This window comes from Bidens hawaiensis, unplaced genomic scaffold (genome assembly GCF_021521415.1).
Source record: "Bidens hawaiensis isolate Kalapana, Puna unplaced genomic scaffold, B.hawaiensis_p1.1 tig00025207_1, whole genome shotgun sequence".
Taxonomy (NCBI): Eukaryota; Viridiplantae; Streptophyta; class Magnoliopsida; order Asterales; family Asteraceae; genus Bidens; species Bidens hawaiensis.
Window position 1 is genome coordinate 302,492 of NW_027494022.1, and position 8,536 is coordinate 311,027.

The window sequence follows — 8,536 nt, forward strand, 5'->3', positions numbered from 1 at the left end:
CTAATCTCACTTGAAGATAAGAAGAAAACGACATTCACATGTCCCTATGGCACATTTGCTTACCGACGAATACGCTTTGGGCTGTGTAATGCTCCAGCTACTTTTCAACGCTGTAGGGTAGCTATCTTTCACTACATGATTGAGGATTCAATGGAAGTCTTCATGAATGACTTCTCCGACTTTGGTGATTCCTTCGATCTATGTCTTGAAAATCTGAAGCAAGTGTTAACAAGATGTGAGGAAGCCAACCTTGTGTTAAATTGGGAAAAATTTCACTTTATGGTTAAAAAGGTATTGTTCTCGGGCACAAGATCACTCAAGCAGGATTAGAGGTGGATAGAGCCAAAGTTGAAACCATTTCCAAGCTTCCACCACCCACATATGTTAAATCCATTAGAAGTTTTCATGGCCACGCGGGTTTTTATTGCCGTTTGACTAAAGACTTTTCAAAGATAGCCTGACCAATGATACAAATTCTTGAAAAGGATGCTCCATTTTATTCTCCTAAGAATGTTTGAATGCCTTCCCAATTTTGAAGGAAAAACTTGTTGATGCTCCAACTATGGTAGCTCCAGACTGGACACTACAATTGGAGTTCATGTGTGATGCGAGCGACTTTGCAGTTGGAGCAGTCTTAGGACAAAGGAAAGATAAGCACTTCCATCCGATCTACTACGTCAGTAAGATTCTTAATGATGCTCAAGAGAATTAAGCAACTACTGAAAAGGAGCTTTTGGCTGTAGTATTTGCTTTCGAAAAATTCCTTTCTTATCTAGTCCTTTCAAAAACCATCGTCTACACCGATCATGAGGCGATTAAGTACTTTTTCACCAAACATGTAAGGCCCCGATCCCGGAAACCCTACCTTGGCGTTGGATTTACTCATAAACACAGTTCTAAAATCAGAGTTAATTAAAACTTTCGCGTAATAATTAAAAACTTCATGCATTACATTACAAAACATCGAATCTTGTTTTAACATACAAATTATCCATTCATAGACATAACATAAAACAGTCAAGACGCTTCTTCATAGATACCCGTCTCTTTAGCTCATGCCATGTGTCCCTCCTTAAGCCAGCTGCCTCAACCTATTTGCCTGCGTGCATACTAAAAGTCAGCTATGCTGAGTGAGTTCTAGTTAAGCAGGTACATACATTTCATTCTCATTCTTTACATTCTTACTTCCATACATTCCTACTTTTACTTACCTTCATTATTTTATACATACATAACCTTCCTACGTTTTTAAAGAGCCTTTCGCTCTATAACCTTTGCATATATTATTAGGGTATGCAACCCTTCATTCTTCGCCTATATTATTAGTGTAGGCAACCCTTAATTCTTCGCCTATATTATTAGGGTAGGCAACCCTTTATTCTTCGCCTATATTATTAGGGTAGGCAACCCTTAATTCATCAGCTCTATATATCATACATACAATTCATACACTACACACATCGTACATACCTTTTTTTCATTAGCTATATCTGTTCTTATATACCTCTTCACACATACGTTTAACTCTTTCTACACTAATTAGGTATATTTATAAACATTCATACGGCATACACTTACCACTTAAGGTAAGTGCATTAGCTAATCACATTGAGTATGCACACAGCCCCAAAACATTACACAGAAATGGGGCTAGAAACTCACATGGAGTCGGTTTCTCTCGCCGTTAATGGTAACGCCCTTCTTTAGTTGTGTACGGCTAACTGTACAATACATTACACGTGTCAATTATCTATTACCACTACTTCCTACATTTAAGTTTATGAACCCTCAACTAATGGGGTCCGGGGGCAGCGCCCCTGGTAGCGGGGTCTAGGGGCGGCAGCCCCTGGCTGGGGTTGAGCTGACCTGGTCAGCTCGGAATATTTTATTTTCATTAACGGTCCTTTAACAAAAACGCATCAGAAAATTAGTTTCATAAAATTTCGCATGGGAATTTCGCTTCGCATGATTTTTCGCTTCGCATGGAACTTTTTCGCTTCGCATGGTCATGCGATGCGAAACAACCTTTTTCGCTTCGCATGGCTGTGCGATGCGAAATTACCTTTTTCTTCGCTTTTACCATTTTAAAGCCATTTTTCTCCTTATTTCCTCCTTAGGACCCGGTTGTATCCTTTTTTAAGGGTTTTGGGTTGTACCAACTTTGTATACTTGCGTTTTATAAGGCCCGAACATCACATTTTTACCATATAACATTCTCGTGGGGTTATAACTTATCAAGTTCATGTTTTTCTTCCATCATATACCCCGGTCTATCCTTTTATCGGTCTCCATGTCGAAACTGACCTAAAACTTAACCTTTAAAACCAAAACTCACCTTTTGTTGGTCTCGGGTTCGGATCTGGACAGATCCGTGGAGCTTGGTGGTGTTTCTTGTTGTTTTAAGGTGTTTACCCCCAAGATTCTTCCTTCCTTTTGCTTGGATCCGAATCCGAATTGCTAGAGAGAAAGTATGTGTTTTCTAGTGTGTGTGTTGTGTAAAGAAATGGTGAAAGGATGGGGAATGGCCTTATATAGGGAGCCATGGGCCCCACCATCCACCTCCATTCCAATCTTATCCAAATACAAACACGCACACAACCAAACTAACGACACACCGATAATAATAAAACTTTCCGTTATTTATTAATTCTCAAAATAAAGATGTTACAAAACAAGATGCAAAACCCCGTCTGATCCAATGGATTTCAATTCTACAAGAATTCGACATCAAAATCAAGGACAAGAATGGTGCTGAAAATCTTGCAGTCGATCATCTTTCTTATTTGGAATTCCTAGTCTCACAAGAAACAACGGGGGTTAATATAAATGACAATTCCCCCATGAATTTCTTATACATATCCAAATGCGTGAAGGACATCATACTTGGTTCGCAAACATTGCAAATTACAAAGCAGTGGAATTGCTCTCAAAGGAATGACCTATCAGTAGAGGAAGAAATTATTCTCTAACATCAAATATTACTTTTGGGAAGATACTTACGTATTCCGCATAGGAGCTGATAATGTCATGTGAATAGGCTTGTATGGAGAAGAAGCACGCAAGATCTTGAAACAATGTAATGAAGGACCATCAGGTTGTCATCATGGAGCATCGGCTACTGCAATGAAAGTAATCGACGCCAGCTTCTATTGGCCTACAATCTACCAAATAAGCAAATGAAATGGTTCTCTCATGCGATGCTTTCCAACATGCTAGCAACATCTCATCCCGAGATGAAATGCTACAAAGGTCAGGTATACGAAGTGTTTGACATTTGGGGCATCGACTCTATGGGACTATTTCCAACATCATTTGTTCACCGTTACATGCTAGTCGTAGTAGATTACGTGTCAAAATGGGTTTAAGCCGAAGCTATACCCACTAATGATGCAGGATGGTGATCAAATTTCTGAATAAATTATTCTCTCGTTTCGGTACTCCCAAGGCTTATAAGCGATCGAGGAACACAATTCTGCAATACACAAATGGAAAAGGTATTGGCAAGATACGGAGTGCATCATCGATTCGCTACACCTTATCATCCGCAAACAAGTGGTCAGGTGGAATTAACAAATTGGGGTATCAAACGAATCTTAGAGAAAACTGTTTGTCATAATCGCAGAGACTGGTTGGAGAAATTAGACGACGCTCTGTGGACTTTTCGTACTGCTTACAAAACTCCTATAGGCACAACACCGTTAAAATTGGTGTACGTAAAGGCATAACATCTTCCAGTTGAGCTCAAACACAAAGCATATTGGGAACTTAAAACTGCCAACCTCGATCTGCATTCCCACTGGGAAGAACAGATTCATGCAGCTACACAAGCTTGACGAACTAAGGATGCAAGCTTATGACAATTCAAGAATCTAAAAGAAATGGACAAAAAGACTTCACGATACACGTCTAAGAGGTGATAATCAATTTAAGGCGGGAGACTAGATACTTTTATATAATTTTTGCCTTCGTTTATTTCCTGGAAAATTGAAGTCCAGATGGTTCGGACCTTTTACGGTTACGGAAGTTTTTGACTATGGAATAGTCGAATTAGTTAAAAAAGATGGACATAGCTTTAAGGTAAACGACCACCAGCTTAAACTTTACTTAGGAGAACCCATAGAAACCGCAATGGAGGTTCTTCACCTCCATCCCCCGAACTAAACCGACCTAACCGTGAGTCAAGCTATCGACTCCGACAAAAAATTAGCATGTTTGGGTTTAGTTTTTATTTTTACATTTCAGGGATAAGTTAAAAAAAAATAAAAAATTTAAATTAAAAATAAAATAAAATAAAGTAGAAGGTCTCCCCTAGTATTTAGGACTAACCGATTTTAACTTGATTTTTATCTATTTGTTTTTATTTTTTTGTGTGTCCTATTTTTACGTGTTTTTAGGAATTCATGTAATCTAAGATTTCCATGAAATGAAATTTAATTGAGTTTTAGGGATAAGATTTGTACACACTAAACCATCCTCCAAAAACCACGAATGTTATACGGGAGAAAGTTCGAAAATATCATGCCAGTCGACCCAACATGGGTCGTCGTCACCCTGGGTTTGTTACAGCTCATCATCTCTGCAATTGTACAACTTTCTGAATCTGTCATTTATGTTACTAATCAATGGCTATCATTTCCCATTTTTTTACCATACCCCTTTTTCATAAAAAATCTTGCCTAAGAATCTGCGATGGAGAGGAGAGAATGGACGCCAAGTAATGGAAGACAAGGAGAGGTGCCTAAATGTAGCTCGGGAACTCATGTGATTACGCGAGAGAATCGATGAGCTTGTTAGCATCAACATGGAGGTGGATCAGCGGAACTGAGAGTTGCATAATAAAATAGAAACATTACATTTCAAACACTATCATGTGGACTGAAGAATGGCTAAGCTTAAAGGCAACCTCGAGCAACTTACAACCGAACTTACTCGATATAATCGGAACCAAGCCGAGAGGGCAACCCAAACCAACTTCATGACAGAGCCTGCCCATATGCAGACTTTCTCTGGAGGAAGACTAGGATTATTTAAATACTTTCCGTTAGGTTTAGATTCTAGTCAACCCGTTCTTTTTTTTTGCTCGTCTTTTCCGTTTAGCATTCGTATAATCGATTATCTTTATTTTCAATGAAATTTCTTGACCTAATAAAAAAGTTATATCAAGTTCCATGACCTAATCCAAATCTAGGGCTCGGTTTAACCCATTTCCTGTCAAATCTGGGTATAATCCGAACCTAGATCCAAGTTCCTTAAGTATTAAGTTGATTTAGGCTAAAATTGAGTTGCTTGTGTGTGATGTTGGAACAGTTTATCTTATTTTCTTCATATGAATGCTATTAGACACCATTATTATTAGTTATGTATTATGCCTACTACGGGAAGCACGGGTTTATACTCGTGCCTATTTTATGTTTTATGTTTTGTGTTTGTGGTTGTATTTGTAGATATTATGTAGGTAGGATATATTCTTAGTGCTAAAAACAACCTGGCAACGTGCAAGGAGACAACAAATAGCAAAACAAAAACATACCAAGAAAGGTAATATATTTCCAACAAAAACCACAAACAACCATAGTCAAAACCATACCTAAAAAAACCCTATTCCTATCCCCAAAACACTAAACCAACCAAAAACCCTATCCTACCAAATTACCCCTTTACCGCTAGAATTTAGCATTGGTCTTTTACCAGCAAGCCCTAAAGAATTGGAATGCATTCTTTCGATTTCAATTTACTTTGCTGCCGATAATTCGCAAAACCTAGGTTGCCTCTAGAACTTGGGGGGAGAATTTTTCCATTTAGCAATGAGGTGAGGAAAAAGCGGAACCAAGAGGAACAAAGACCACCATTTTGTGGGATTTTCAAAAGTGCAATGAAAAGATGAGCGAAAAGATATGAACGATGTTTGGGCTACGAAAATTGGTCTCACGAAGGAAGATGTTGAGTAAGTCAAACCCAATCCCGATACAAATATAATGAACTAATGAGGGTGGGGGCTATTAGGGTCAAAGCCGAACGATCCATTAGGTTGGAAGTTATGTTCAGAGCAGGGTTGAGGAAGAACTGATCCACATATTAGATAAAACAGGTCTTAACTAGCTGAACTTAAAAGAGTCATTAGGATTGTGTAAAAAAAAAAATTGTTGTTGATTTACCACACTTTGGGACGAAGAATGGAGAAAAGAGTAAGAACAAGAAGAAATTCTCGAGGAAGAAGCTCGATTAGTCGTGTTTGTAACATTCGCTACTTTTAAAACCCGACAACCCAACCCATTTTGACCCATATATATATATATATATAGGGAGAGGATCAAGAGAAAACTCATCTTTAGAGAGAAAGCAAAAAAACTTTTAAAGAATTGTTTTTAATTAAAAATAAAAAAAATATTTTTAAATTTCTGTTTTAGCCATTATTCTTATATTTTCTTATATTTCACTCGAAAAATATAAAAAAAAAATAAAAAAAATAAAAAAAACCCGCTATAATGCACATACATATTATTGTGTGATACCGTTGTATTACACATGTGTATTACTATGTATTTTTGAGTTTAATAGTGTTTTATTGCATATATTCAATATTTGTGTATTGTATATGTGTAGTAGTGTTGTATTATATGGAAAAAAATAATAAAATAAAAGTCGATGTGGTGCACATGTGTGTTAATGTTGTATTTTTACACATACGTACTAATGTGTATTTGATATGTGTATTAGTCTTATATTGCATATATACAATAGTGTGTATCAGATATGTGCAATAGTGTTGTATTCTATGCAATACAAACACTTTTGCATATATGCAATGCACACTATTACACATGCGCACTACACCGACGAGGTTGCCGACAAAGTTTTTTTTTTTTTTTTTTTTTTTTTTTTTTTTTTTTGTAAACCAATAACAACATATAAGAATAATGAAAAAAAAAAACCTAAAAATTTTTTTAAAAAAGTTAAAAATAGTTTTTTAGAAGTTTTTAGGAGTTTTTAAGTTTTCTCTTGAAGATGAGTTTTCACTAGAACCCACCCCTATATTATATATATATATATATATTATTAATATTCCCAAGTTTCATTTCATGTGACATTCGTCAATTTCTTTCGTATTTGGGTTGTATTCGTATTTGTATTTGTATTCGTTAACCCGACCAGTTGGGCATTTTCGATGCATTTTTATTTATTAATTATCATTATAAAATAGTCCCGATGATTGAAGTCCATCACTCATTCATTCCTTTTATTTTCGATCAATTAAAAACTCCAAGAGTTAATGTTTTTTAACCGATTTGCAAACTCTACGGGTATAATTTGGAAATTTTCTAAGTTTATAAACCTTTATTACATTTATTAAATATCTTATAGTTCAGGGTTCAAATTGTACTTTTATTTTAAATTCTATTTTATAAAACATGAAGGGCTAGAATGAAAATTGACCTAAAATTATAATGTAATATTATTAATGCCTATCAACCCACCCCTCCCAGCCTAATCCCGTTTTTCTGGCAAGATTCCGACCACTAGAAAACGTCACCGGCCACATCAAAAACACCCCAAAAACTCGTTCGTTGACCCATTTGATTAGCATAACGGCTTTAAATGTCAATAGAAATATTTAAGCAATATTTTAATTATGTTTTAACGGCCAATCAATCTTTTAACCTTCGTTTTAACGGCCGTCCATATCGCAAAACTTGAATATGTTCATTAACTGAATAACGCTCCAATTGGTAGTATAAATAGGACCCAAACCTTAGTATAAACTTGTACCAACCTTCAATTTCATCTAAAACAAACTCAATAATCCGAAATCGATCGGCAAAATTCTAACTCCGGGCAACCATGGTGCAACCTCATTCCTTAACGTTTACAGGTGATTGATATATGAATTCTGATAGTTTTTAGCCATAGATCAAAACCCCTAACTAAATTTCAACGAACATGGAACGGCTGTGAAGAAATGAAATCTTAGTGTTTATTTGAAGGAGATGAACTTGAATAATTATATATATTAAAATGATTCTGTCATGATACCAACAAGCAAGTCTGGTCCAGTGGTTATGTCTTTTGGGTGTAGACTAAGGGACCCGGGTTTGAATGTAACGCCCGTTAATTTCCGACAAAAGGTTTAATATTGTAGTGTTATGTACACCTTTCGGGCTTGACCCGGCATTCTCTCGGGAGCTCCTTGCAAACCTCGTAAACGTTCTCACTTAACTTTCCACCCAAGTTGCTACATACTTCAATTTGGAGGGACTTGGATGTAACTATTTTATATCATAAAACAAAAGAAAACTCAAACCCTAAACCTATTTGCAGCCGTCGGACCTGGACCCCCACCCTGCTCGTTTTTCTTCTGCCCAGCCAAGTTTCAGCCGTGAAAACTTCAATTCAAGGTCGGTTTTATGATTCCCCATGTCTTTTACACCTTAATTGATCATATTAACGCGCTTATTGGTCGTTAAGATTGAGTTTTGATGATAACAGCTTGCTGACAGATTCGTATACGTTTATTGTAGGGTCTGTAACGCGATGTTAA